The sequence below is a fragment of the Pinus tabuliformis genome, chromosome 6 (assembly GCF_031772625.1).
Source record: "Pinus tabuliformis cultivar Carrire ecotype Pingquan chromosome 6, CPIR1, whole genome shotgun sequence".
NCBI lineage: Eukaryota > Viridiplantae > Streptophyta > Pinopsida > Pinales > Pinaceae > Pinus > Pinus tabuliformis.
The window spans coordinates 1815672718-1815699731 of NC_142292.1; the positions used below are offsets into that span (position 1 = coordinate 1815672718).

At 35.2% G+C, this 27014-nt stretch overlaps 1 pseudogene; it reads left to right on the forward strand.

The window, feature by feature from the left end:
* LOC149266275 (glycosyltransferase family 92 protein RCOM_0530710-like) overlaps positions 1 to 21785 on the forward strand; it is a 52982-nt pseudogene extending 31197 nt beyond the window's left edge.
* Positions 21786 to 27014: the final 5229 nt, after the last annotated feature.

Consider the following 27014-nt stretch of genomic DNA (forward strand, 5'->3'; position numbering starts at 1 on the left):
AATGAGCAACCACCTTCCATCTTTATACAAAATCGACTGTGAGTGTACCTTCCCTAAACTCTACATGAACCAACTATGTTTTTATCTAAAAGCTACTAAATTACCACATACTTGTCTCTTTGTGTGATTGCTTGGTCTCCATGTAGGCTACCTGGTGGAAGGAAACATGTCTTCCCTTGTTTTTGTGGTTGCTCCTATATTGAGGTAGGGTAAGATGCCCCCACTACAAAACAAACGGGGGTTTTAAGACAATTTATGGGTAAATTGTCTTAACTTGAGACAAACTTGTGTATTGTCTCAAATATTCTCTTTAAGCGGGTGTCTCAAATTAAATTGTCTTAAAATATTGTCTCTATAAAGACAATATATAACACAAGCATTTTTGTCTCTCTAGAGACAATTTCATTTGTCTCTCCAAAGACAATTTCATTTTTGTCTCTCTAGAGACAATAAAAATTTAGATAATACAATATCACTTTTGTCTCTTTAGAGACAATATAAAATAATAAATCTAGAATAATAGCTCGCCATTGAAATAAATCAATATTAAAAGTGCTTAATTGAAAATAAGCTACAATATCATTGGTTAATTCATATCAGGACACAGTGGAATCGAACCACCAACCTCCTACTTATAAAGTAGGCGCTCTTCCATTGAGCTAGCACCCTTTAAAGATTCACAATAAAAATGGCAATAAAAATAATAGCTATTAAAAACAATTTGGTTAAACAAAATAATAAAACAATTAAAATTAAAATAAAATATCAATAACTCGCAATTTTGATTAATTTTATTTCATTTATAATTACAATACAATTTTGAATTAAATAGTTAAAATAAAAATACATCCAAATTAAAATCACAACTAAAATTATATTAAAATATCTCAAAATAAATATAATAAAAGCACTTTACAAAGCAGTCACAAATCTCAATAAATTGGAAATGATATTTTTGAATGTAATGGTTGAAAACACAATAGCTAGATTTACATTAAAGTCGGACCCAAAATAATAAAACAATAAAAACCCTTGCAACACAAATATGCCAATAACTTTGCAATTTCGAGAGATTTTAAATCTCATAATTTCTGTGTATCTTTTGCTAGATATATATATATATATATATATATATATATATATATATATATATATATATATATATATATAGATATATACTAAATTCACCCCGAAAGAAGTGAACTCACCCATTTTTGTCCTCAACCCTCACAAATAGGTTTTTATATATGAATGTGAATAATAATAAGTTTAAATTTAAATATATGAACCAACCAAGAATTAAAAGAATCAAATCAATAGATACGAATCACATTTAACAAACACAGTGCTAAAGCTTCTTTCCTCTCCAAACATCCTAGTGGAATATATAAAAACTAATTGAAATTAAGGAAAAAAGGTGATGAATGGGTTTGTGGGTAAACAACAAAAGTTCAAGGCCATGTTACACCCCTCTCAAAACTGCTATCTAGATTATTGTAACATGATATGACAATAATATTAATACCCACATTCAAATGGTGTGCATAGATAGATATTCATCCAAGTAGATGGAAAACCCATATTTCTAGGTTTGTATACCTATTTTTTTAGTAGTTCAGCCATTTCTACCTATTTTTTTAGACAAAAATATCCATTAATAATTAGAACATAGATTTTATGATAATAAAACAACCAATTGCCTGAAAAAAGTACATTCTATGGATCTTTATATCAATTATAGGTTTGTCCACAATACCTGTTTTTTTTCGCAATTCCTTGATCTCTTCTTTGAGTTTTGTTACTTCAGCTTCCAACTCAACAATATATGCCTGCAAACAAGGAAAAGTTTTAAAATATTAATATTCCTAGATAAAAATCTAGCAGCAAATACCAAGTTTGTGAAACTAAGGGTTCTGTCAGAATGTTTGTCCAAACATAGTTGGGTCGTTAAAATAGAGACAAGCATCACAAAACTGATATCAATTAGCAAAACACAATAGTTATAGAAAAATCCTTTCATAATGTTTCTCCAACAATAGTTTATCGATCAGAACTGACATTTTTACAAAATAAGACAAATAGATTCCTATGCTCAGTTAAGAGATCAAGGACATATTACTTATCTTAAGTTTAGAAGGGTTGACCTTTGAGGACAAGCTGAAAAAACTTATTCAAAACTAAGCACGTGAGGTAGCTTACCTTCATTACAAGCTTTGGCACAATGTTACCCTCTAGCTCAGTTGAGACCTTTGAGACAAGCACATAGCTAGGACTCTCTTTCCTTCAGCTTTGTTGCTTCCTTCTGGAGTGTCCGAGTGACCAAGAATACCATTTGGAGGGTTGGGATAATCTTACCTTGTACCTCAGGTAAGACATAGATGAATGCGCATAAAGACCCCTCTCTCCTAAAATAGTGTTGCATCCTTTTTGGAGCACCCAAGGTCACTAGGACAATTATTAGAAAAATCAAAGGAATACAAACCATGATATCAAAGATTTGTAAGCCACAGAAAAGGATCTCCCAACCCATAGTAAAAGGATGAGGACCTAACAAGCATAGAGTGAACCATTAGTTTCCCGTTATCAAAATCCAGCCAAAAATAGGCAAGTTAATTGTGCATGCAGTCCATTAGAAATGGCTTATACTTTACTCTTCAATCCTAATATCTTCCCTACCATGTAGGTAGGTACCTTAAGCCATAGAATGGATCTTAACATAGACTTATATGTAGTTAAAAGTACATTGTATAAACTGTAATGTTGGAGGGTTTTGATCGATCCAACAAATAAAAATGTAAAACGTTAAGGACATAATTACTCTTTCATGATCCTAAGATTAAAAAAAATGATACTTACTCTTTCATGAACCTAAGATTAAAACAAATGACACAAACACTATTTTTACCCCTAATTTAGGTAAAGCACAAAATAGCATTTTTTAGCAGAAAATTAAAAAATTCTATGAAGAAAGACACAATTCATATTTCTATAGAAGATTCAGTGTCTCAAATTCAAAATTTGATAGATGAAAACTATGCTTCTCATGTTTTACCAAAATAGATACTCAATTGCAACGAATCAGAGCATAACCTATAGTGTACACACAACTCTTCAGTACCTGTCTCACATGAAAAATTGTAAAATACATCACACGAGAGCTTGCACATGGACACAATTTCAAAAAGTATAAACAATCACCTAGAACAAGAGCAGGATAGGTTTTTCATGAACCAAAAAATTTCAGTATTGGGATTCTGGAAACTCCTCGCACATAACAAATAATAGAAAATAAGATAATAAATATAATTCTTAACTTATCTTTTAGGAAATAATAAGGTTTGTAATTGAGTTTGAGTTAGGTTTGTAATCTAATGCACCGACAAAATCCAAGAGCGAGTTTGAAGGGCAGGTTATGGTACCAGAGCCAACAATTTGGGCCAAGCTAGATTAGTTTTAGGATCAAAGGCTAAATGTAGGCCTCACATAGATCAGACACATACTCTCTAACTTATATAGTAAGGTGAAATCACTGGTATAGAAAAGGCTAGTTTTATATTAGTACTTTTGGATTAAATGATTTGATCTCATGTCAAGAAGTATGCAAAAGGTCTCAGACAATGGCAACATAATCTTAACTGTGTACTCTAGAGCATGCATCTAGGATCATGTTTATTGTGGTAAATGGGGCAAGTTTTAGATGAAACTAGAAAGAATGTTGCTATGTAGAACTTCCCGCTAAAGCATTGTACAGAGGCATGTCCACTCATTCATTTTACAATCCATACATATCATAAGCATATAATGATCAAAATGTTTTATTAATCATTTGACCTAGAAACACAGTATAAAGTGAAGCACTAGCTAAATTTCATAAAGGACACCTTGTATAAAGTTAGCAAAGAAAAAATCCCTAATATAAGCATGATGATCCTTTATTTTTGGTGGCTCCTTTTGCACTAATGGTGAAGCAAAACATCATCAACATCTAAAACCTAACTCAAGGTGGAAGAGAATAGTACCTACTCTTGCTACTAGGTATTTGGCATCACCAAGCTCATGTTATACTACTTAGTCTTGCTTTGTTAAACTAGAGAATAATTGTCAGGTTGGTGCCATATGATGAGAAGCCCCAAATTCACATACCACACATTCCTAATAATTGTGTTGATAGAAAGGAAAGATACCATCAAGAAAACATTCTCAAACTTGGCAACAAACTTATCCAACTAAGTTTCTATATATGCTACTACCTACTTTTGTTGTTGTTTCCACTTACCCTTCTTCTAATCTAGATTCTAGACATTGTGATGAATAATGACCATGATTATGAGGAATTAAGCACTTATTTTTACTCAAGTCATTTCCTAACTATGAGGTTGACTCCTCACTTTTTCCCTTACCTTTGCTAGGTCCTTTACCTTTGCCATTATTTGTCTAACCAAATAGAACAAGGTTCTCGTCAATGCCCTTATTCAATGTGAGGAAGGTTCTCATGATCACAAACACCTTTGACAAATGGTTCCCATGAAGTTAGGAATCCATTTAGTGCCATGTTCACTCGCTTTAAATCTACAACCTTCTCCACAACTATTAAAAGTTGACCATGAACTTGTGTGCCCTGCATAAGGTAACTATTGACTAAGTCTGATTAGGTCATCTCTATGGATCTAAGATTGTTTCACAATATCACCTTCCTATTTATGTTCTCACTCTGCTAGAGGCCCACTAGGGCATAAAAAATATCCTTTATTGTTTTCTTCTCATATATAGAGGGATCAAATGATCCTTTATGACATCCATGATCATCCACTTGGACTTAACTTTTGTCCTCATCTACACTGCCAACCACTGTAGATCTATTGGTGAAGGCACGATATCCTAGATATCAGTCTTTTAATAAGAGCATAACCCTTAGTTTCTATAACAAAAAAATGAGGCACTATAAAGTCTATCCTCGAATCTAAAGCTAGCTAACACCATCTTTGAGATCCAATATGCAAACATGTAGATCTGAAAATTAGTCCTTCAAAGTCATATGGAAACCATATAACTACAGGTCCATCCTTCTGACAATTTCTTTACCACTATAAATGCTGGAGAATTTCAATCAGAACAAGGAGGGTTGTTGGGCAACAAGTCCTTGCCTTGAGTGCAAAACATATAAGGAAAGCATATGTTCAGCTTAAGTTGGCTAAGCTTGATGGCATTGTGTAAGCAGGTGATAGATGCAGTGTTTTAGGTTTCTGATGTTTGGGTTTCATTGTGTGGCAGATTTTTACCCTCCACCTCGAGGAAGGACTGTTATCTAAGAACATCATCCTCAACTCCTACCTAGAAATAATGCAATTGAAGAATGAGTCGTGGACAAGGATAACTCTCTTCTGGTCAAGGATCTTGTCACTTTTCCATCTCTGTGGATATGAAACAACAAGACTTGCAAATTGTAAGGTGCCCACATCCTCCACAACCAAAGTCTACACAGGGATTGACCTTAACTATAAAACTCAAGGAAAATGAAATTTTGGTCCCTTCACAAGCTAGGTATCCAAATAATTTTTCATAGAGGATGCTTTTTTATGAGGCAGTAGTAGAACCAGACAACGTGATTATGTTAGTTAAAGGATTGAACCTGAGAAGAGGTAGGATTTCTGATACTAATAATATTTTCTGTGTTTTTGGTTCCAATTTGGACACTGGTCTGTTTAATGCCAGGGATTTCAAGAAATGGGACACCATGAATTTGGGTAGCAAGGTTTTTAAGACCAAGGTTTTGATGGCTGCTCAAGATGTGATCAAATGTGAGAAGCCTAATGGCTTAGAAATATAAGAAATTCAAGGGTTGGAGGCTTCTGTATGGAGATCCAGGAGTGGTTTACTTTCATATGTAGCTAGGATTGAAGTTACATCCATGATGAGCTCCAAACCTGTGCAGATGCTTAGGCCTCTCCATCTCTATGCTTACACAATGCTTTGGAACCAAGCTCCATTTCTCAGAGAATAGATCATGTATCATGGCTATCTAGGTGTCTAGTGATGGTTTCTTTATGATAAGAATAGTGATGACAACATAGAAGTGAGAGCATCATTGGGTTCTTTCAATGTAAGTAGACATATGTGGCCATGGATTAAAACCCAAGAGGCTGGATTCTCCCATTGTGCATTGCGAGCTCGCCAAGAATGTCAATGGGTGGCTTTCATGGACATAGATGAATTTATGAATCCTATAGAATATATTCAGAATGAGACTATGCCAACAGATTCTACTCAAATAGGCCCTTACAGTCATGGAAAGGCTAATCAATAATGCAACATTTGCATATCCAGGCTTATTCAAAATAGGAGAAATCAGATTTGATTGTCATAGCTTTGGCCCAACTAGATTGAAGAAACACCTATATGAAGATGTGATAGTAGGTTACCCCTACAGGCTGAATAGAATAGAGGGACATAAATCTATCATTCTCTTATCTGAATTGAACCAAATCCTGATAAACATAGTCCATTATTTTCATCTCAGATAGGGCTATTATTACATGAACCATCGACGGACTAATTATTATGGCAGATCAGTATACTAAAAAACTATTTACAACATCGATGCCTTTCTCACACTGATCATGGACTAAGTTGTTGAATCTCATAGAAATATGCAATCTAAGTTGTTGGAAGCTTACCAGAGTCATTGTAGCCGACGTCGAAGAGAAACAATTTGATTCAGATGCTCAAGAGGAATTTCTTCTCATTCTTGAAGTGACTTTGCTTCTTGCCAGGCTTCGTTTGTCTATATCATTAAACCTTTCCCTTAATTGAAGCTCTGTATAATCTTATCATGTATCACTGATTCATATGAAAAATATTCTCTGCTTAATTATTCTTTTTGATTGGAAGAGCACTTCTCCAACAGTTGCAACAGACTTTCTCTAAATTTAAAAGCCAAAGAAGCTTACCAGAGTTATTGTAGCTGACGTTGAAGAGAAACAATTTGATTCAGATGCTCAAGAGGAATTTCTTCTCATTCCTGAAGTGGCTTTGCTTCTTACCAGGCTTCGTTTGTCTATATCATTAAACCTTTCCCTTAATTGAAGCTCTGTATAATCTTATCATGTATCACTCATTCATATGAAAAATATTCTCTGCTTAATTATGCTTTTTGATTGGAAGAGCACTTCTCCAACAGTTGCAGCAGACTTTCTCTAAATTTAAAAGCCAAATTCTTTGTACTCTGACTATCTATGAAGATTTGTAGCAATAATTGTGCATTATCTGTTAGTTTTCCCGTGAAGTTGATCGATGTCAAGAAAAGCATACTGATCAAATGCAATATAAACTCTGGAAATTATTTTCTGCAGTTAATATTCGAAGTTTCAATCCATCTTTTGACTGTTCTATGTTTATCAAGCAACAATTTACTAATTATATCTCTCAATGGACCATAAATGTTTTCAGAGCTTCCTTCACATCTCGGTTGACTCTCTGATTCAAACAACCAGGAATGGAAAAATTCACCTTGTTTCCCTATCATGAATTCGATGAAAAAAGACCATGGCAGACACAGGCTTGTCAATAAATGTCTACATGAAGATGCCAGAAAGAACAACTTCTCAAGAAGAATGAGGAAAATATGAGGGGAAATATAAACAAAATTGTCCTAGCTGTTAAATGTAGAACATAGGGATTTTTCAAAGCCTTTGACCAGAAACATAATTTTATCATGCAAACTGATTTTTGGAAATGTATTTATGTGCAGCCAGAGCATTTGATCATTCCAATAGTGTGTGTCATTGAGGCATGTACTAATTTTCTTTAAATACTTTGAAACCGGATCCTTCAGCATAAAGGGAAGTACTACTTGCAATATTCAAATTTGGCCAAGAGTTAGAGGTCTTTGCATCTTGGATACAATATCATTTGAGATGTCTTGAAGAATCAAAATAGCTACTACATCTTCCCACAAACTAATAAATTCTTTGATGTTTTTAGTTCTGTGTTTCAGAGGGAAGAAGAAAGAAAGAAATGTTCTTTACAATCATTCAACACTCCATCAAACTTTGTTTCCTACCGTAACCTAATTGGTCCAGTCAAGTGCTCCATATTTTTCAAAGATTTGAAAACCTGATACATTTGAAGACATAGCTCTTGATCAAACTTTGCAACCTGTGGCAGACCACTTTGTCTAGTCAAGAGTTCAATATTTTTTAGAGTTTCTGAAACTTGAAACCTTTTAAGTAACAGATAAGATAAGATGGTCCTGGATAAGATAAGATATTTTTATTAATGTCCAATAAATGACCAAAAAGGTAGGCCACTGGGACTAAAGAAGATACGTCTAGTGTGAATTATAATGTGGGAGTGCCATAGAAACTCCTCCATAATGCTTAAAAGCAAGAGAAAGAAAGCAAAAATACTGCAGCATGATAAGTTTCCAACCAAGCAGACTACTAGGTCTAACTATAACCAAAAGATATATACATATAGCAGTGGTATATACTATAGATGCAGTTATACCATGGTAGAGTCCAAGACTTGAAATCCGGAAATCTTGGTGGTGAGACTGTGAGAGAGTTGGAGGTAGAGATAATGTTTAGTTCTCTCAATCCTCATGACTGATAGTTGGGGCATCAAGGAACCGAATCACTGTTGGAGTCATCAGGCACCATGAGGGGATCTGGTTGTATGACCCTAGAGGGAAGGGGCCATGTAAGAGATAGGAAACCCCACTCTCTTACCATCCAAGGTCAAAGGAACCTGGGGTGAGGGGGAGGGGGTGTGGGAGAAGTATAACAAAGGCAAGAGATAAGAACATTAATTTAGAAAATTTAAGAATCCTAATTCAGATAACATATAACAAGGCAAGAGCTAAGAACATTAATTTAGAAAAGATAAGAATCCTAATTCAGGTAACATAAGGTGAGATACTATTTTGGGGAAGATAAGGATGCAACTAGGGGGAGGGGGTGTAGCAGAAGTCTAAGAAAGGAAAAAGATAAGAATGTTAATTTATAAAAGATAAGAATCCTAATTCAGATAACATAAGGTGAGATATTGTTTTGGGGAAGATAAGAATGCAAATTTGGAGAAGACAAATTAATACTATGTTAAGAGAAGATGAGAAAGGGTATTTCAGTAGTCACTAGTAAGAGCTGTTAAAGCTTATCAAAGCCATGGAAAATCATACTCAATATGTATTACTGGAAGCATCTTCTGAGCTGGAATTAGTTCTTTTTTCCTTAGGTATCAGTATTACAACAGAAAGAAATCAGTTAGGAACTTGACAATATCTTTTCACTTCAAGAATGACTCTCTTTAAAAGGGTTCAGGTTTCTGCTTTTAGACTCCTTTTAGCTTTAGCATGGGAAAAAACCCTAAAAGGGAAAGTGCTAAGAAATTCTTGTGCATATCAAGATGTACAGCTCCTAATCTGACTATGAACCCAACATATTTTCCATTTTGACCTAGGCACCTAACGAAACAAACAAAAACAAAGTGCATTTACTTAGATAAAAAGAATAAAGGTATCTTAAACCATTTTAAGTAGCAACCAAACCCCTTAAACCCTATATGCCTAGTAAGAAGCAAGTAGAGAAGAGTTCTAAACTCAAAATTTGATGTCTTTTCCTTTTATGTCCAAATAGAGATGTGGAAAGTGTGGATCATGTTTGCAGACAATATAGGCCACATCCATCAATCAAAAATTGCTAAAGATAGACAAAAATCGTGGATGGGTAACTCAAGCATTAATTTCTTTGTTTGCTTTTGTTTTTAACGTACAACCAAACCTTTGGTTTATTAGGCCATACAAAAAGGAAAGGGAGAGTTATTTTGCTTCTAGATGCTCAGCCCTATGGTCTAGCACTTCTGCTATGAATTTTCCTTGACAATTAGTATTTTTTCTTGTTAAGACTAAAGAGATGGAAAACTTTAAAATATTTGTTAAACTAGTTTAACAGTTGATAAAAACTAGGTGGAAAATTTTACAATACTTGGTAAACTAGTTTGACGGTTTAGCAGTTGACAAAAACTGCTTGCCACAACCAAGCCCTCGCCCTTGACAAGATAAGAGGTAAAGGTGCCCACCATGCAAGAAGACATGATACATTGAACTCTATGTGAGAGAGAGATCCAAACCGTAAATGACTGATTATATGTATCACAATATGACATTTTGCAATTGTTTATGGGAAAGTGGGGCATTTGCACAGAAATGAATTTCACGACGAGGTTGGAAGAACAGTCTACTGATCTCTGAATGGACCAACTTTGCATAGCTTAAGAATTCCATCATACATTCATACTCTTAGTCATCTTATTTATTGCTCTGCATACAGAGCTGCTATGACCAAGTTGGATAGGTTCTGAGCAGGTAAAATGCCAATTTCAGACCATTATATATTGTTGTTTTCGAATGTTATAGTTATTGTTACATGGTTATATAATTAGTGGTGGCTGGAAACCGACGAGATGTCTGGACGAAGGCGCAAAAGACTTTATAGTGAAACCTGTGAAGGTCTCAGATGTAGGGCGACTGAGGAATTATATGGATAGAGTTCAGGAATAGGGCAGGCACTGCCACATTAGTACATTAAATTGAGATTTACATATCTGTGCTACATTTTGAAATATTTTTGGAATTTGTAGTCATTTTTAAATATTTGTGATGCACCATATAGTTGATCATATTATTATTAATATTTACATAGGAGAACAACGGTAAATTAACACTGCTGTTTACATAAGATTTCAACCGTAAATTAACACTGCTGTAATCCAAAGGCAAATAAGAAGAAAATTTGTAAAATATGAAATCTGGTGTTGAACTCCAAAGTATTTGCGCATCCGAATCATTTAAGGGTGAGATTTGGATAGATGAATATCTTCCTCAGGAAGCATTACCTCACGTCGATATGTGAAGAAATGAGAATAATTTCATACCCAAAGCAAAGCATGACCAATGTCCCAAGGACCATCACCCTCAAGTTAAGTCTGAAACACAATGAAGACGTATAAATCACCCCAAATGCAAGAGAAAGACCAGCAATTTGGGTAGATTAATGCGAGTAAATTCCTCAACGAAGGTTTCCTTGTGTTGATAACTTTTTCTGTTATGCGTAGGGTATCGTCCTTCGAAAGCTGTACAAGTTATGTTAGGATGAGAAGGGCAAGATAAATATTTACGTCCATGGTGGGTTTTTTTGAGCTTCCATGCTTGGAACTTCATATCTATTTGTATGGAATGTAAATGCGTTTTAATTATTAATGTATAAATAATTAATAATTAATGACTAAGATGAGTCATTTTAATAATTAAAAAAATTATTTATATTTAATGAGGTATGCTTTTGCGTTATGAGTGAAGTTAAAAATATATGAAAGAATATAATCCATTTTAATATATTTTATTTATTGAGGCTAGAGAGGGAATTGTCGGAGTAAGATCTAGTGCCTGGAAAATGTAATTTGAAGCATATGTAAGCAATTACATATGATTATGAAAATATTCAAAGTCCGACCATAATAAAATTTAAAAAAAGAAAAGAGACTCTACGAAAAGAGGCATACATAAAATGTTTCCATGAAACTTAATATTGAGAAAAAAAGTGCGACTAGAAAAGAGGCAGACATGAAACATTTCCAAAAATAAATTGATACTTAATATTGAGAAAAAATTGGGACTCAAACTACAACCAGGATTTACGTTACCATCTAGATAGTTTTTTTTAATATGATACTCCGGATTGATCACATAATTTCGTGTCTATGTTTCCAAATATAAACTGATACTTAATATTAGGAAAAAAGTGAGACTCAAACTATACCAGGATTTACCTTATCATGTAGATAGGTTTTTTTAATTATACTTTGAATTCATCACATAATGTTTTTGAGTCTATGTTTCGATCTAGCAATTGTAGCTCATTATCAGAACACTTGGGCCACACTTGCTGGCTAGAAAACGTCAACTCAAATATATTATGTGATGGATTCAGAAGTATCATGTAAAAATATATTATCTTCAACGTGTGAATAGTGATGGATTCATAGCATTTACACGCGTGAATACAATTGCCTTTCAAACAGGATTTGCTCCGACTTTCATTTCGGGTTTCGTTATTGAGCTCTCACTAGACGATCTAGAATAAGATCTACAGGTATTTGTAATAAGTTTCTGGTTTGATTTTCTTAAATATACAATTCTTAAAAAAAATCTCAATGACTTTGATACTATAATAGAGTTCTTAAAAAATTCCCTCACCATTTAGTTAAGTTTTTCTCACTTGACCACTTTAAACTGAACATTTTGTGAGTCCTTTTGTTCGTTGAAACTATTCAATTTCTTTTAGTTTTTAAAATAAAATATTTTTATTTTTTTAATTTTTTATTACATAAGAAATTATAAGTATGTAGGCTATCTTAAACTAAAATGCCAAACACAACTGAATCCTAAAGCTCATAAAATAAGCCCATTTTCCAGGTATTTTCCTTCCCTCCCTCCTCGTATGTGGAACTAGATTTTGTGAGCAGATATTGTAACAATATTTTTATCATTTGATTTGCACTTTTAAGAAGAGTTCAATTTGCTTTGGAATCGTCAATCTTTCAATCTTGCTTACATCACTCTGGATTACTTCTTTAGTGAACAGAAGTTTTGTTTATATCTCCACCATGGTCATTACCATTATTGGACTGGTACTGCCTTGCATTAGCACCTAATTGATCCCCTGAAGCCCTAAACCTGCTCATATCTAGTACGTCCTCGTTTCTTCTCGTTGTTGTACATGTAAATTTGGGATTTTGGTTAGCAACGAGGAGATACTGGAGCAATGAGTGGGTTTAAGGCTTCAGAGGAATCAATTAGATGCTAATCCAAGGCAGTACCAGTCCAATAATGCTAATGACCATGCTAGTGATATAGAAAAATCTTTTGTTCACTAAAGAAGTAACCGAGAGTGATGTAAGCAAGATTGAAAGATTGACGATACCAAAGCAAATTGTACTCTTCTGAAACGTGCAAATCAGATGATAAAAATATTGTTACAATATCTGCTGGCAAAATCCAGTTCCACATCCAAGGAGGGAGGGAAGGAAAATACCTGGAAAATGGGCTTATTTTATGAGCTTTAGGATTTAGCTGTGTTTGGCATTTTGGTTTAAGATAGCCTACATACTTACTCTTTCCACTTGATTTTTACAGAAATACTATTTATGATTGGGATTGTTAATAATAACAATAATATTCTATCTTTCAAAACTTATACATTTTTATAATTTCTTATGTAATTAAAAAATAAAATAATAAAAAATATTTTATTCTAAAAACTAAAAGAAATCAAATAGTTTCAACAAACAAAAGGACTCACAAAATTTTCAGTTTAAAGAGGTCAACTAAGAAAAATTGAACTAAGTGGTGAGAGAATTTTCTAAGAACTCTATTACAGTATCAAAGTCATTGAGATTTTTATTAAGAATTGTATATTTAAGAAAAGCAAACCTGAAACTTATTACAAATACTTGTAGGTCTTATTCTAGGTGAGAGTTCAAGAATGAAACCCGAGAGCTGGAGCAAAGCCTATTTGAAAGGAAGTTTTATTCACGCGTGTAAATATTATGAATCCATCACTATTCATAATGTTGAAGATACGCCTGTTTGAAAGGAATTTTTATTCGCGCGTGTAAATATTATGAATCCATCACTATTCATAATGCAGGACACTTGCATACTGCTTGAGACATCAAGGCAAGAAGTTAAAATTTGGTAAAAACAAACCAGATGATAAATGCAAATAAGGTCAATCATCAATGAGCAGAGGGCTATGAGCAGGATTTTGTCCAGCTGGTAGAGAGGGCTCCCATCCATGGCACAAAGCCCTAATGGCCATGGCCAAGAATGGAGGGGTAGTGAAGCAGAGGCCAGGAGGAAGTCAATTTAGTTGGCCAATTATCCAATTGATATTTGAATGTGCATCATGAGGAGAACAATAAGTGAACAGTAGAAAAGTAAAAAAAATAGGTGTTTAGACTATGTATGTCCAGTTTTGCTATCAATTTCTACCATCTGGTAGACTGAAACTTGTTTCAACTCATGCATCTGGTCTTTTTCTTATTAGTCAATGTAATGAACAGAACAAGGCTTAATTTAGCTTTTTTTAGTGAAGCTGATGAATAGATCCATATTTTTAGGATCTGCACCTAAAAACAATTGTAATTTCCCTGTTATTGTGAAAATGGTAATAAAAATACCTCAGTAGCTCACTCGGAGCATCGAGAGGTCCAGTGTGGAATGTTGAAGAAGCTTGTCTCGTTTGTGCGTTATGTATATTCTGTGCATCCCTTGAAGGTTCAATTCAGTTTTTCTGTGCATATTTGTGTTGCTGGAATGCGTTTCCTTGTAGCGCGGAGGTCCTTTTATTTTCTAAATTAAATTATACCCCACAAGTTACAGTTGGGCAGGATAAATTTCCTTCAATGTTTGTGTGCATGATTTCGAGCAAAAGATAAGCTGAACTTGATCGAAATTTCCTTTCTTTTATTACTTCGACACAAGATCGACAGAGGAACACATCCCAGAATATTTTCGGAACAATACACAGTGGTTGGATAGGCATACGATTTCATTTATTTTGTTTACTGGTTTGTTGTTGAAGTGGGTTAATCCCCTAGTAGTAAGTTGGAGCAAGACATAAAGGAGTGCCACGGAGGTTTCACACCCCTTTAAAAAGACAAGGCTCAAAGCAACTGTGGCTTTGCATTGAGGTATTAAATCAGAAAGGGGTTTTGGTTTTTCGCTTGCATCAACTACATGATCTCAAATGCCCTAGCTTCTACACCATAGCCTGTTATTTCTCTACAGAGTATGCCACAGTAAACATACTATTATTTTTCAAATTTAATGAAAGATATTACTATGTATTTTCCAGCAAAAAAACAAAGATCTTCCACAAAATATTTTGACTGCCAACCTGATTTAAAATGAAGCTCTTCCCTTGACGCGCCCGGCCGCAGACGGAAACAACACGGAGAGGCCCTCTCACGAGCTTCAGAGTGTCGAATGCCTTGGGGACCATTCTAAACTTTCCCTTATCATCGCATTAGACTAGCCTCAGGGGCCTCGCCGGGCCAGTTGGATCCGGGATTATGGCAGTTAAACTGTTGGGGATTTTTCTGAGAAAATCCCAAAAACAAACAAAATAAACTCCACAGAGGCAATGCTCTGTTTCTACCTTTCCAGGATCTTTTGTGCACAGGGAAGTTTAAATTTTTTTTACTGAGGAACAGAGTATTTCACCACCATAAAATGATTGATATTCATTTAAAATAAAAATGCCTGAAACAACATATTTCTTCCTCTTTTACTGAGAGGGATTTACCAAAAACAACATTCAACCAAAACTCTGTTTTCACCTGAGAATTTACTGAGCTGGGTTTACTGCTGTAAAACCCATTTTACATTACTGCTGTAAAACAAATTTTTTACATACACAGTAAAAATTTCATTACATTCACTTATATAAAAAAACTGTGCGCTCTTTTCTTTTTGCATTTCAATGCAAATCCAATACATTAAAAAGAGTGATCTATGCACTGCTGTGCATCTCCCTTGGTTTTTCCACTGCTGCGAGCTTCACCACCACTCAGCAAAAACACACATACTATTTTTACGCTCCCCTGTTCTTTTTGTTCATGCACTGCTGTGCAAATTTTCTCTATTCTCTTTCGCTGCCCCCGAGCTCTCACATATTACAAAAAGTCAACCAAAAAAAATAATATACGAGCTCCTTTTTTTTTAAATATTACATTGCGTAAAAAAAACAAACTTACCATGCCTTTCTTTAAATTCTCCATACGTTCGTGCAATTAAAACTGAGACATCTCACCTACTATCTACGAACAAAAATTAATTCATTAAATTTCTTTTCGGCGGTCAACCCAAAGGCTTTTACTCCACGTAATGTTTTAATGTTGGTTTGTATGCAGCTTCGGACAATTGACGGCGGAGAGCATGGGAGCAGATCGGACGGCGGAGATCAATTTCGGAAGCCAATTTTGGGTTGAACTTTACCTCCCGAAATATTACGTTGGCTGACGTATGGGGAGAGCCACGCGTCAACTCGAAATTTTATCGGGCCCTTGTGTACGGAAACCACTCTGTACCAAAGAGCGGTCTGATATGCCTCAAACGGGTTTGTGGTTTTGCTGCGGTGGTTTTGGGGAGCGCAGTTGAAATTAGATTTCAACACTCCCCTTTAATTTCAACTGTTGGGCATTCGGTCATACCCAGACACTTTCTCAAAAATTCAAAGCTTTTCTGATCCAATGGCTTTGTCAAGATGTCCGCAACCTGTTCTTGAGTCCTGCAATGTTCTAGGACAATTTCTCCATTGTTCACCAATTCTCTGATGTAGTGAAACCTTGTATCAATGTGTTTCGTTCTCTTATGAAACACTAAATTCTTTGACAATGCAATAGCTGAGCTATTGTCACAAAAAATCACTGTCGCTTTTGCCTGCTCTTGGCCTAAGCTCCTCAACATTCTTCTCATCCACACTGCTTGACATGCTGCTGCTGTAGCTGCCACATATTCAGCCTCTGTTGTAGACAATGCTACAATGGACTGCTTCTTAGAAGCCCATGAAATGGCTCCTGAACCCATATGAAAAACATAACCGGAAGTGCTTTTCCGATCATCTACACTTCCAGCCCAATCACTATCAGTGTATCAATCAAATCTGAATGTTCTGAGACATTATATAAAATTCCAAACATTTTGGTACCTTTGACATACCTCAAAATTCTTTTTGCTGCTTGCCAATGAGCCTCCTTTGGCTTCTCCATAAATCTGGAAATTAAACTAACAGCATACATAATGTCAGGCCTAGTAGCTGTTAAATACATAAGGCTACCAACAATACTTTTGTACAAACTAGGATCAAAATCCTTGCTGCTGTCCTCTCTGGTGAGTTTTAATCCCATTACTGTGGGAGTGATCGTTGCCTTGCATTCTTGCATGTTAAATCTGCCCAATACTTGATTTACATATCTTGCTTGTGAGATAAAAATTCCTTTTTCATTTTGATCTACTTCTATGCCTAAGAAGTATCTCAAGAAACCCATGTCAGTCATTTCAAATTCCTCTTTCATGACTGATTTAAAATTCTCAATGAGTTGATCATCATTACGTGTGAAAATAACATCATCAACATATAAGACAACAATTAAAATTTTACCATCTTTTTCTTTGATGTAGACGGTGGGTTCTCCTTCACATTTGTCGAATTCATTATCCAATAGATATGAATCTATTCTGCTGTACCATGCTCTTGGCGCTTGCTTCAGCCCATAAAGAGCTTTCTTCAATTTGCACACTTTGTGCTCTTCACCTTTCTTCTCATAGCCTAGAGGCTGTTCAATGTAAACCTCTTCCTTTAACACTCCATTTAGGAATGCTGACTTCACGTCCATTTGGTAGACTTTCCATTTGTTTTGAGCTGCTATGGACAGCACTGCTCTCACGGTTTCCATTCTTGCAACCGGAGCGAAAGTCTCCTCATAATCTCTCCCATACTGCTGCTTGTACCCTTTGACAACCAGCCTTGCCTTGTGCCCTTCTATCTTGCCTTCAGCATTGCTGTTAGTCTTGTAAACCCATTTTACTCCAATGACTTCTTTGCCTTTTGGTAACTCAACCAAATCCCATGTTTTGTTTCTCTCTATGGCATTCATTTCCTCATCCATAGCTTCTATCCATTTCTTATCTTTGATTGCATCTTCGAAATGAATAGGATCATTAACATGACAATACAAGGCAAATAAGGAATTCATTCCTTCATCATAAATATCACTTAGATTTCTAAACTTCTTACCTCTTTCATTTGGTGTGCAAGTGCTTGAAGATGCACTTGTATTTCCTCCTTGTGGTGTGCTTGGAGAACCACTCTCATTTATCATCAATGGTGTCCCTTGTTGTCCTTGTGTTGGCACTGCTGTTTGGGGATGTATTTCAGCCACCTCCTCTTCATCTTCATCATGAGACAAACAGTTTTTGACATTCACTGTTTTCTCTAAGCTTCCTCCTCAATGAATTGAACATCTCTGCTGACGAAAAACTTCTTGGTAGATGGGATATACAACCTGTAAGCTTTGGATTCCTCACTGTATCCAATGAAGATGCATTTCTCCCCTTTGTTGTCCAACTTCCTCCTTAGCTGATCTGGTATGTGTGCATAGGCCACACATCCAAAAACTCTCATGTGGGTGACTCCTTGCTTTCTCCCACTCCATGCCTCTTCCGACACTTTGTTCAACACTGCTTTTGTAGGACACCTGTTCAAAATATACACCGCACAATTTACAGCTTCAGCCCAATAATCATTTGGCAAATGCTTTGCCTTCAGCATGCTCCTCGCCATATCCATGATGGTCCTATTCTTCCTTTCAGCAACTCCATTTTGCTGTGGGGTGTACCTTGCTGTAAACTGTTTGTGAATTCCATTTTCTCTACAAAATCTTAGGAATTCCTTGGAGATATACTCACCTCCTCTATCAGTTCTCAAAACTTTTATATGCAACCCGCTTTGGTTTTCCACAAATGCCTTGAAGTTTTGGAATTTCTCAAACACTTCACTTTTGTTTTTAATGAAATATATCCAAGTCTTTCTTGTAAAGTCATCAATGAATGTTAGGAAATATTGGCTGCCTGCTAATGATGGAGCTTGCATTGGTCCACATAAATCTGAGTGGATGATTTCTAAGGGTGCCTTTGCCCTTATGCTTTTGCCTGATGGAAAACTTTCTCTGTGTTGTTTTCCCAAAATGCAACCTTCACATAGGCTGTCTGGTTTCTCTATCAATGGTAATCCTCTTACCATTCCTTTTCTGCTTAACAAGTTTAGACCTCCAAAATTGAGATGTCCAAATCTCAAGTGCCACAACCAATTTTCATCCTTTGGCACGCTTTGGAAAGCCTCTTGGGTGACTGCTGCAATTTCATTTTTGTTTTTCAAATCTGCCCTGATTCTAAGAGGGAACATCCTGTTCCTCGTCATCTTCACTTCAGCAATGCATCTTTTGCTGGGTGCTATATCCATGATGGTGCATACATCATTTTTAAAGAAAACATTGTACCCCTTATGGACAAGCTGTCCAATACTCAAGAGGTTACATCTCATTCCGGGGACATAGTAGACATCTGCTATGGTTTTCCTTTCTCCTTGCTTTGTAAATATTTTTACCTCCCCTTTTCCCATAACAGAGATTTTACTATCAGTGCCAAGTGTAACTTCTGATTTCATATTTTTATCTAGGGCAGAAAACAGGGCTAAGTTTCCTGTCATATGGTTGCTGCAACCTGAGTCTAAAAACCATATGTCTTCACTGTTTGTTTCAGCCATGTTACAAGCTAACAACACATTATTTTGGCTGCTGTTTTCTCTAGTGACATTTGCATTTTGTCTATTATTTATATCATGCTCCTTCTTCCTACATTCACTGGCATAGTGCCCATATTTTTTACAATAATAGCATTGGACATTGGATTTTTCATACCTTTGTCCTTGAGCATGTTGTTGTCCTCTTTGTTGGCTGCTGCCTTGGCCTTGGTTCTGATTTGGATTGCTGCCTCTTCCTTGTGCATTTGCTGGACTGTTCCTTCCACCTCTGTTCTGGCTTCTGCCTCTTCCTCTTTTGTTTCCTCTGCCTTGACCTCTTCCTCTTCCAAAGGACATCTGGGTCTTAAAGGCTTGCTCTAGAGATGAGTTTTCATTTCTACTCAACCTCTGCTCATGTGTTATCAGTGATGCATGTAGCTCATCAACTGAAAATTTTGAGAGATCCTTTGTCTCTTCAATGGTGGTGACAATCGCATCAAACTTTGAGGGTAAGACCCTCAATATTTTCTCCACAATCCTCCTATCTTCAAGGGTTTCTCCATGAGTCCTTATCTGTGTGACCAAACCAATTACATGTGTGAAGAATGAGTCAATGTTGTCTGACTCCTTCATGCACAGATTCTCAAAATCCTTCCTCAGCAATTGTAGTTTTGCTGTCTTCACTCTCTCCATGCCTTGATAGGCTGTCTTGAGGGTTTGCCATGCTTCATTGGATGTCTTAGCTGCTGCTAGCCTTGGAAACATGCTTCCATGCACTGCCTGATACAAGAAGAAAAGGGCTTTTGAATCCTTCTTCTTGCAGCTCTTTAATAGATCCTTCTCTCCTTGAGTTAATGCATTAAACTCATTTTCATCTGCTGGTTGTTCAAAACCTTCCTCAACTATTTCCCATAAGTCTTGGGAAGCAAACAAGGCTTTCATTGTTATTGCCCAATAGTCATAGTTTTTACCATCAAATAATGGGAGCTGCATACCCATGCTATTACTGGTGCTTGTGCCAGCCATTCTTGCAGCCTCAACTATGCTTCAATTTCTTGACTGTGTATTTTAAAACACTGACTGTTTCTTCAGCAACACAAAAAAAACTTTGTGAAATACCTGAATATTTTCTTGACTGAGCCTTCACTCTGCTGGAGAAGATCTACTGCTGCAACAAAGACTCCTCCCTTCAGCTTCTTTGTCACCTTCAAAGAGCCTAAACCTGCTCTGATACCACTGTTGGGGATTTTTCTGAGAAAATCCCAAAAACAAAAAAAATAAACTCCACAGAGGCAATGCTCTGTTTCTACCTTTCCAGGATCTTTTGTGCACAGGGAAGTTTAAAAAAAATTACTGAGGAACAGAGTATTTCACCACCATAAAATGATTGATATTCATTTAAAATAAAAATGCCTGAAACAACATATTTCTTCCTCTTTTACTGAGAGGGATTTACCAAAAACAACATTCAACCAAAACTCTGTTTTCACCTGAGAATTTACTGAGCTGGGTTTACTGCTGTAAAAACCATTTTACATTACTGCTGTAAAACAAATTTTTTACATACACAGTAAAAATTTCATTACATTCACTTATATAAAAAAAAACTGTGTGCTCTTTTCTTTTTGCATTTCAATGCAAATCCAATACATTAAAAAGAGTGATCTATGCACTGCTGTGCATCTCCCTTGGTTTTTCCACTGCTGCGAGCTTCACCACCACTCAACAAAAACATACATACTATTTTTACACTCCCCTGTTCTTCTCGTTCATGCACTGCTGTGCAAATTTTCTCTATCTCTTTCACTGCCCCCGAGCTCTCACATATTACAAAAAGTCAACCACAAAAAAATAATATACGAGCTCCTTTTTTTTTAAATATTACATTGCGTAAAGAAAACAAACTTACCATGCCTTTCTTTAAATTCTCCATACAATCGTGCAATTAAAACTGAGACATCTCACCTACTATCTACGAACAAAAATTAATTCATTAAATTTCTTTTCGGCGGTCAACCCAAAGGCTTTTACTCCACGTAATGTTTTAATGTTGGTTTGTATGCAGCTTCGGACAATCGATGGTGGAGAGCATGGGAGCAGATCGGACGGCGGAGATCAATTTCGGAAGCCAATTTTGGGTTGAACTTTACCTCCCGAAATATTACGTTGGCTGACGTATGGGGAGAGCCATGCGTCAACTCGAAATTTTATCGGGCCCTTGTGTACGGAAACCACTCCATACCAAAGAGCGGTCCGATATGCCTCAAACGGGTTTGTGGTTTTGCTGCGGTGGTTTTGGGGAGCGCAGTTGAAATTAGATTTCAACAAGTTAAAGGACTTGCTAGAGAGAGATCAGCTTCTTTCTTCTTAATCGACCCATTTGAATTTGAAACCCTAACATCTCCATCATCTTTGAGAATGGTATGAATACAAATGGTTCAGTGGGAGCCACATGTTTCAGTTGCTAAGATTAGATGAAATCGATTGCATGAATTGGAGTTTTCATAGAGTGGAGGGCGCACGGAAAAAAATTAATTGCAGAAGTGAAGGGTTTCCATGGAGGGGATGGGAGAGAAACGATGTTGACTGTCATGACTTTGGCGCTCAGAGGAAGCAAAAGATAAATCGATGCTTTTTCCCTACTGGGTATATAAATTTTAAGAGGTTTGGACATTTTCCATTGGAATTTTATTTTATTTTTTATACATTAAAAATACAAAGTTTATTAGTTTATTATAATATTTTTAATAATAAAGAATATATATATTTATATAATTATAATTATAATTTAGATTTTTATATTAAAAATAAAATCAGAAATAATGAAGATTTTAATATAAATATTGTATTACTATTAAAGAGACAAAAAAAGAGTATTTGTTTAAAGATTTAAATGGAAAAGTTGTATATTTAATTTTTATTTATTTTAAGGTTAAATTTATTAGACATTTAAAGTGATATTTGTAAATCTATAAATTATTTTTTGAGTGTAAAATTTGAGAAAATGTTTCATATATCTAGGATGAAAATGGATCTAAGCTAATTTCTAAACCAACACAAATCCATTTTAATTATAAATATACCAAGTACCAAAAGAAATCAAACCACTAAAGATGACTTAAGAAATGTTTACACGTAGAAATTTGATCTCCTCTTTTTTAGTATATATCTTTGAGAAATGTTACACATTTATAAATTTGACCCCTCAACACTCTGGATTTAGAATTAAAATGGATATATGATAAATCTTTGTAATATTATTTATATTACATATAAATTTAACATCTCACTATATATATATATATATATATATATATATATATATATATATATATATATATATATATATATATATATATATATATATATATAACTATACATATATATATAGTTATATATATATATATATATAAATGATATTTTCTTTGATATATTTTATAATTTGTTTTAATTTAATTTTTTAATGTGATATGCATAACAAAAATTATATATACAAACTCTCTGGTGGATATATGTCCACGGCCCATTGTGTTGACTTGGAGGAACTGCAAGGTTGGTATCGAACACATTGCAACAAGGTTGGGCCGATTTTTAGTTCATCCAAATCTCATGGACATGATGGGGTATATGCGATCCTGGGTCTCTCTGACAACTCCCTTTAACCACGCTCCGATCATTTTACATTGGAAGGGAAATAGGATGTGGAAAGGATTGATCTTCAAGTTCAACAAAGCTTTGCTGGCTGACGAGGATTTTTGCAAGACAGTTCGTAAATCATGGTCCCAGTTATTTGTAGATGATGGATTATCTTGGATGGAGGCAGTTTCCTTGAAGCTTGACATCCTCAAAAGGGTGTTAAAGAGATGGGAGTGAGAAAAAATGGTTGCACATCGGAAAGAGCTGGAGGAGATTGAGGCAAAGATGGTTCACATAAATTACTTTATTCGATGTCGGATTTCTTTCATGGGCACAGGTTGACGATTTATGGGAGTTGGAGGCTCGTAAATGATACATCCTTAGACTACATGAGGAGACATGGTGACTAAAAAACCATGTTATATGATTAAAGGTGGGGGACAAAAACACTCATTTTTTCTAGAGGTATGCTACGATGTGCAAGGAAAAAACACTATTGGGGAGGTTGTACCAGTTTGGGATGTTATCTGCATTTGAAATCCATCAAGCTTGAGAAATCTTCATCATCTAAGGGAAGAACAAGCATATAGAAGGTGCATGGTAGGTTTGATGAAGGTTCTTCCAGAGATGCATTTCACTATGAGGATCCATTCGGGCATGTTTTACATGTAGTTGGAGGAATGGTTACATGTATTACATTCTCTTTTGTCATGTCATTGATGGATATCCTTATTCTTAGGTTAAAATTAGGTCCTAAGACCATGTGGATGAAGGATCTAAGCAAAAAGGGAGCTTTACAAGATGAACACCCAACTTGAGATCATGCCATGTAGCACTAAGTTACACATGGGTTTGGTCAAAGGCCCACTTGAGTCATGAGGTTGGACACCCTCTTCAAGGAGGTGGTTGGGGGATGTTGTAGGTAAGAAGGGGTGAGAAATAACCTTAATGGAAGAGCTTCCATGTAATTGAAGGTGTGTTTCCCCCTCAAGTAGAAATTTGTGGCGGTAAGGACACATTTTCACATATTTGGATGCATATTTCACTTTTTGAGGTATTTGGGGTTAAGTACATTACAAAAATTCAACCCTAGGTGACTATTATCCATATGATTCGAGTTAAATAGATAAATTTCTAAATTTAATAAAATGTAGAAATTACTTTCAGATCATAGCATCAAGTACACAATAATTGAAAATTTAAGCAGTAGAAGAATAAAAGAGTTTTGTAGATACATAAGTAATTTCTTCTCAAAATCAGCTTTGCATACCGCAAGGAAACCTCTACAAGTTACTAAAATAACAATTGCATGGTCATCATAATCATCTCAAAATGAGGTATATGATCTACACAAAAAAGAAAGGCAGAAGTTGTACAATTGTTGTATTGCTCCATATGGCCATACATGTCCATATGATTGTATTGATTCTTTGTACAATTTCCTTTCAACCTATTGAAAACATGTAAGTTCATCCTTATTGTGCATTTATTTCTCTCAGTTGTTCAATGTGGGCAATACCTCTCTATCTTGTCTTATTTATGCTTTTCTGAAACATGTACAAGTTCTTGCTTGCACTACATTTCTCAATGTACATATTGTTCGAGACCTTTTCTTCATATCTGGAAGAAATCTTGCATGAGGAGATACCATGAGGTTGTTAACACAATTAAACCCTTAGATGAATATTAAATTCATGATTTAAAAGGATTTCATGAAATAGAAAGTAGCAAGTGGAAATATGGACCCATTTTATTCATTCAAAAGACAAAAGGAAGTGCTCCACTTGAGGAGGTTAACGGCCTTGAAAATAACCATGAAGAAAATGGCACATGGCCACCAATCAAGCTGCCATAGAATAACTCAGAGAATATTTGATATGAACCAAAATGATTGTGAATCCCTAACCATGGCCACCCCAATGCAAGCCAACAACCCACAATAGTTGATAAGCAGAGAAAAAGGTGTTGAGAATTCAATAGGGCAGTAAATATGTTAATTCTCTTTAACTTGATAATTGTTTGTGTTACCTTTTTCCTTATTAGCTTTGTTCCTTATTATTACATTGTGAGATACATCAAACAACTACAAAAACAACAAGAACAATGACACAATATATAGGTTGCAAGCTAGGGCCAAAACCCCTCCTCTTGAGGGGAAAACCCTTAAATCTCTTCTCTTCTTATAGATTATTCAATTAATGAATACCATGACCTAGTGACTCAGATAAATACCCTCCAAGATCAAGATGAACTCAACCTCCTACTGCAAGGACTTCGACCTCCTATTGCAGATCCGAAATTTTGTCTCCCGGCAACTATTGCAACTGTTGTTGCTCCTCTTAGAGACATCGATCTCCCTTGTATAGCCTTTTCTTCCCTTCACTTGCCTTTCCTTGAGACTTAGAGCTAGTGAGATGCCCTAAGTGACCTTCACTTGCCTTTCCTTCTCTCTTTCCTTCAAGATCGAACCAAAGATAGTCCCAGCGTAGAAACCCTAACTTTGACTTTCACAAGAGAGAGAACTAGCCCAAGAAATTCAATTTCTTCAACTTCCTCTTCATTCATTCTTTCTTCAACCTTTCTTCTTCCTCTTCTTCGCATAGAATGAGATGAGTGAGTGTGTCTAATGGAGGACAAGTTCCTCTCTATATATAGGATCTTTCAAGGGTAGATGTGGCTCTTCATGTAGGCCGACTTGATATTGAAGGTATTTAGACACTTTAAAGATGTCCTCCCATGCAATGTGTCTCACACAAGGCCTCAAAAAATCTCTTCCAAAATTTTATCATCATCAACAAAATCAGCAATATCATCTAAACCAAACATGCTTCTAAGATATTAGGAAGAGACTTTGTTAGTATATCAACTACTTAATCGTCTGTCGGTACATATTGTAGCTTCACGATCCCATCCTGCACCATGTTCCTAACACACCAATAGGATTTTTGCTACTTCTTTTTCCAAGAAATATAATTCTATTAATGAAACATGATGACTATGTACCTAGAAAATGTTAACTCTCAAAATAGTTTTGTGAAAAATTTCCATCACCTAAGGAGAACATATAGATGAAGGAGATACTAAATATGAGGCTCCCATAATAGGTACAGCTTAATCTCCACCAATCAATATCCCATTCTAGTAGTTTGAGTTAATTTGGTTGTCTCTCTTTAATGCATCCATTATTACAACACATGAACTATTTAAGCCTAATATTTTCATATATTGAAAAGGCTTGGCTGATCCAATCCCTCTACTCTAGTACTTCTCACATGGATACATCGTCAATATATTGTGTGTAAACGTAAGATAATTTATGATCCCATTTTTAGTATCATGAATTAAATATTCCCATCCATTCCTTGCTTTATCTTTTATAAACATGAGAAGGAGACATGAAAACTTGACTTACTAGTGATGTGACTTCTAAATAGTCCACAACATCATAAGATGATCCATAGAAACATCACTAAAAGTCAACCCATATTAAATAGTTATCAATTTAATAATTCATTACATAGTTTAATATATGTTATTTTCTAAATAAACCATGGTTGATAGTAATTTTGTTAACAATAAAAAAAATCTTATATAATAGAATATGTTTGTGTGTTTTTTCGTTAGCAAAAACAAAGTTGATCATATTTCTATTCGATTTGAAAAAAATATACATAGCAGATACTTATAGCATTCACAAGGAATTGAGGTCATTATATTCTCATTAAAAATTTCTATCTCAATATTTAAAATTCCAACAAAAAATTAAGAATGTGATAACCCTTTATAAAATTGATTGTAAACATATAGTATTTAAAATATTTATAATTAAATTATACCATGACAAAAATTTAATTACTTCAAATAAGGAAATTATGTACTCTATCATCACCTAGAATAGAGTTCTCTCACAAAGGTCTATGTAGATATGACATTCTATTCACTCAAGATTGATTATTGCAAAAAATATTTCAAGTTCTACTCTTCACCTAGCCATAGACCTTATTGCTCCAGATATTTCAA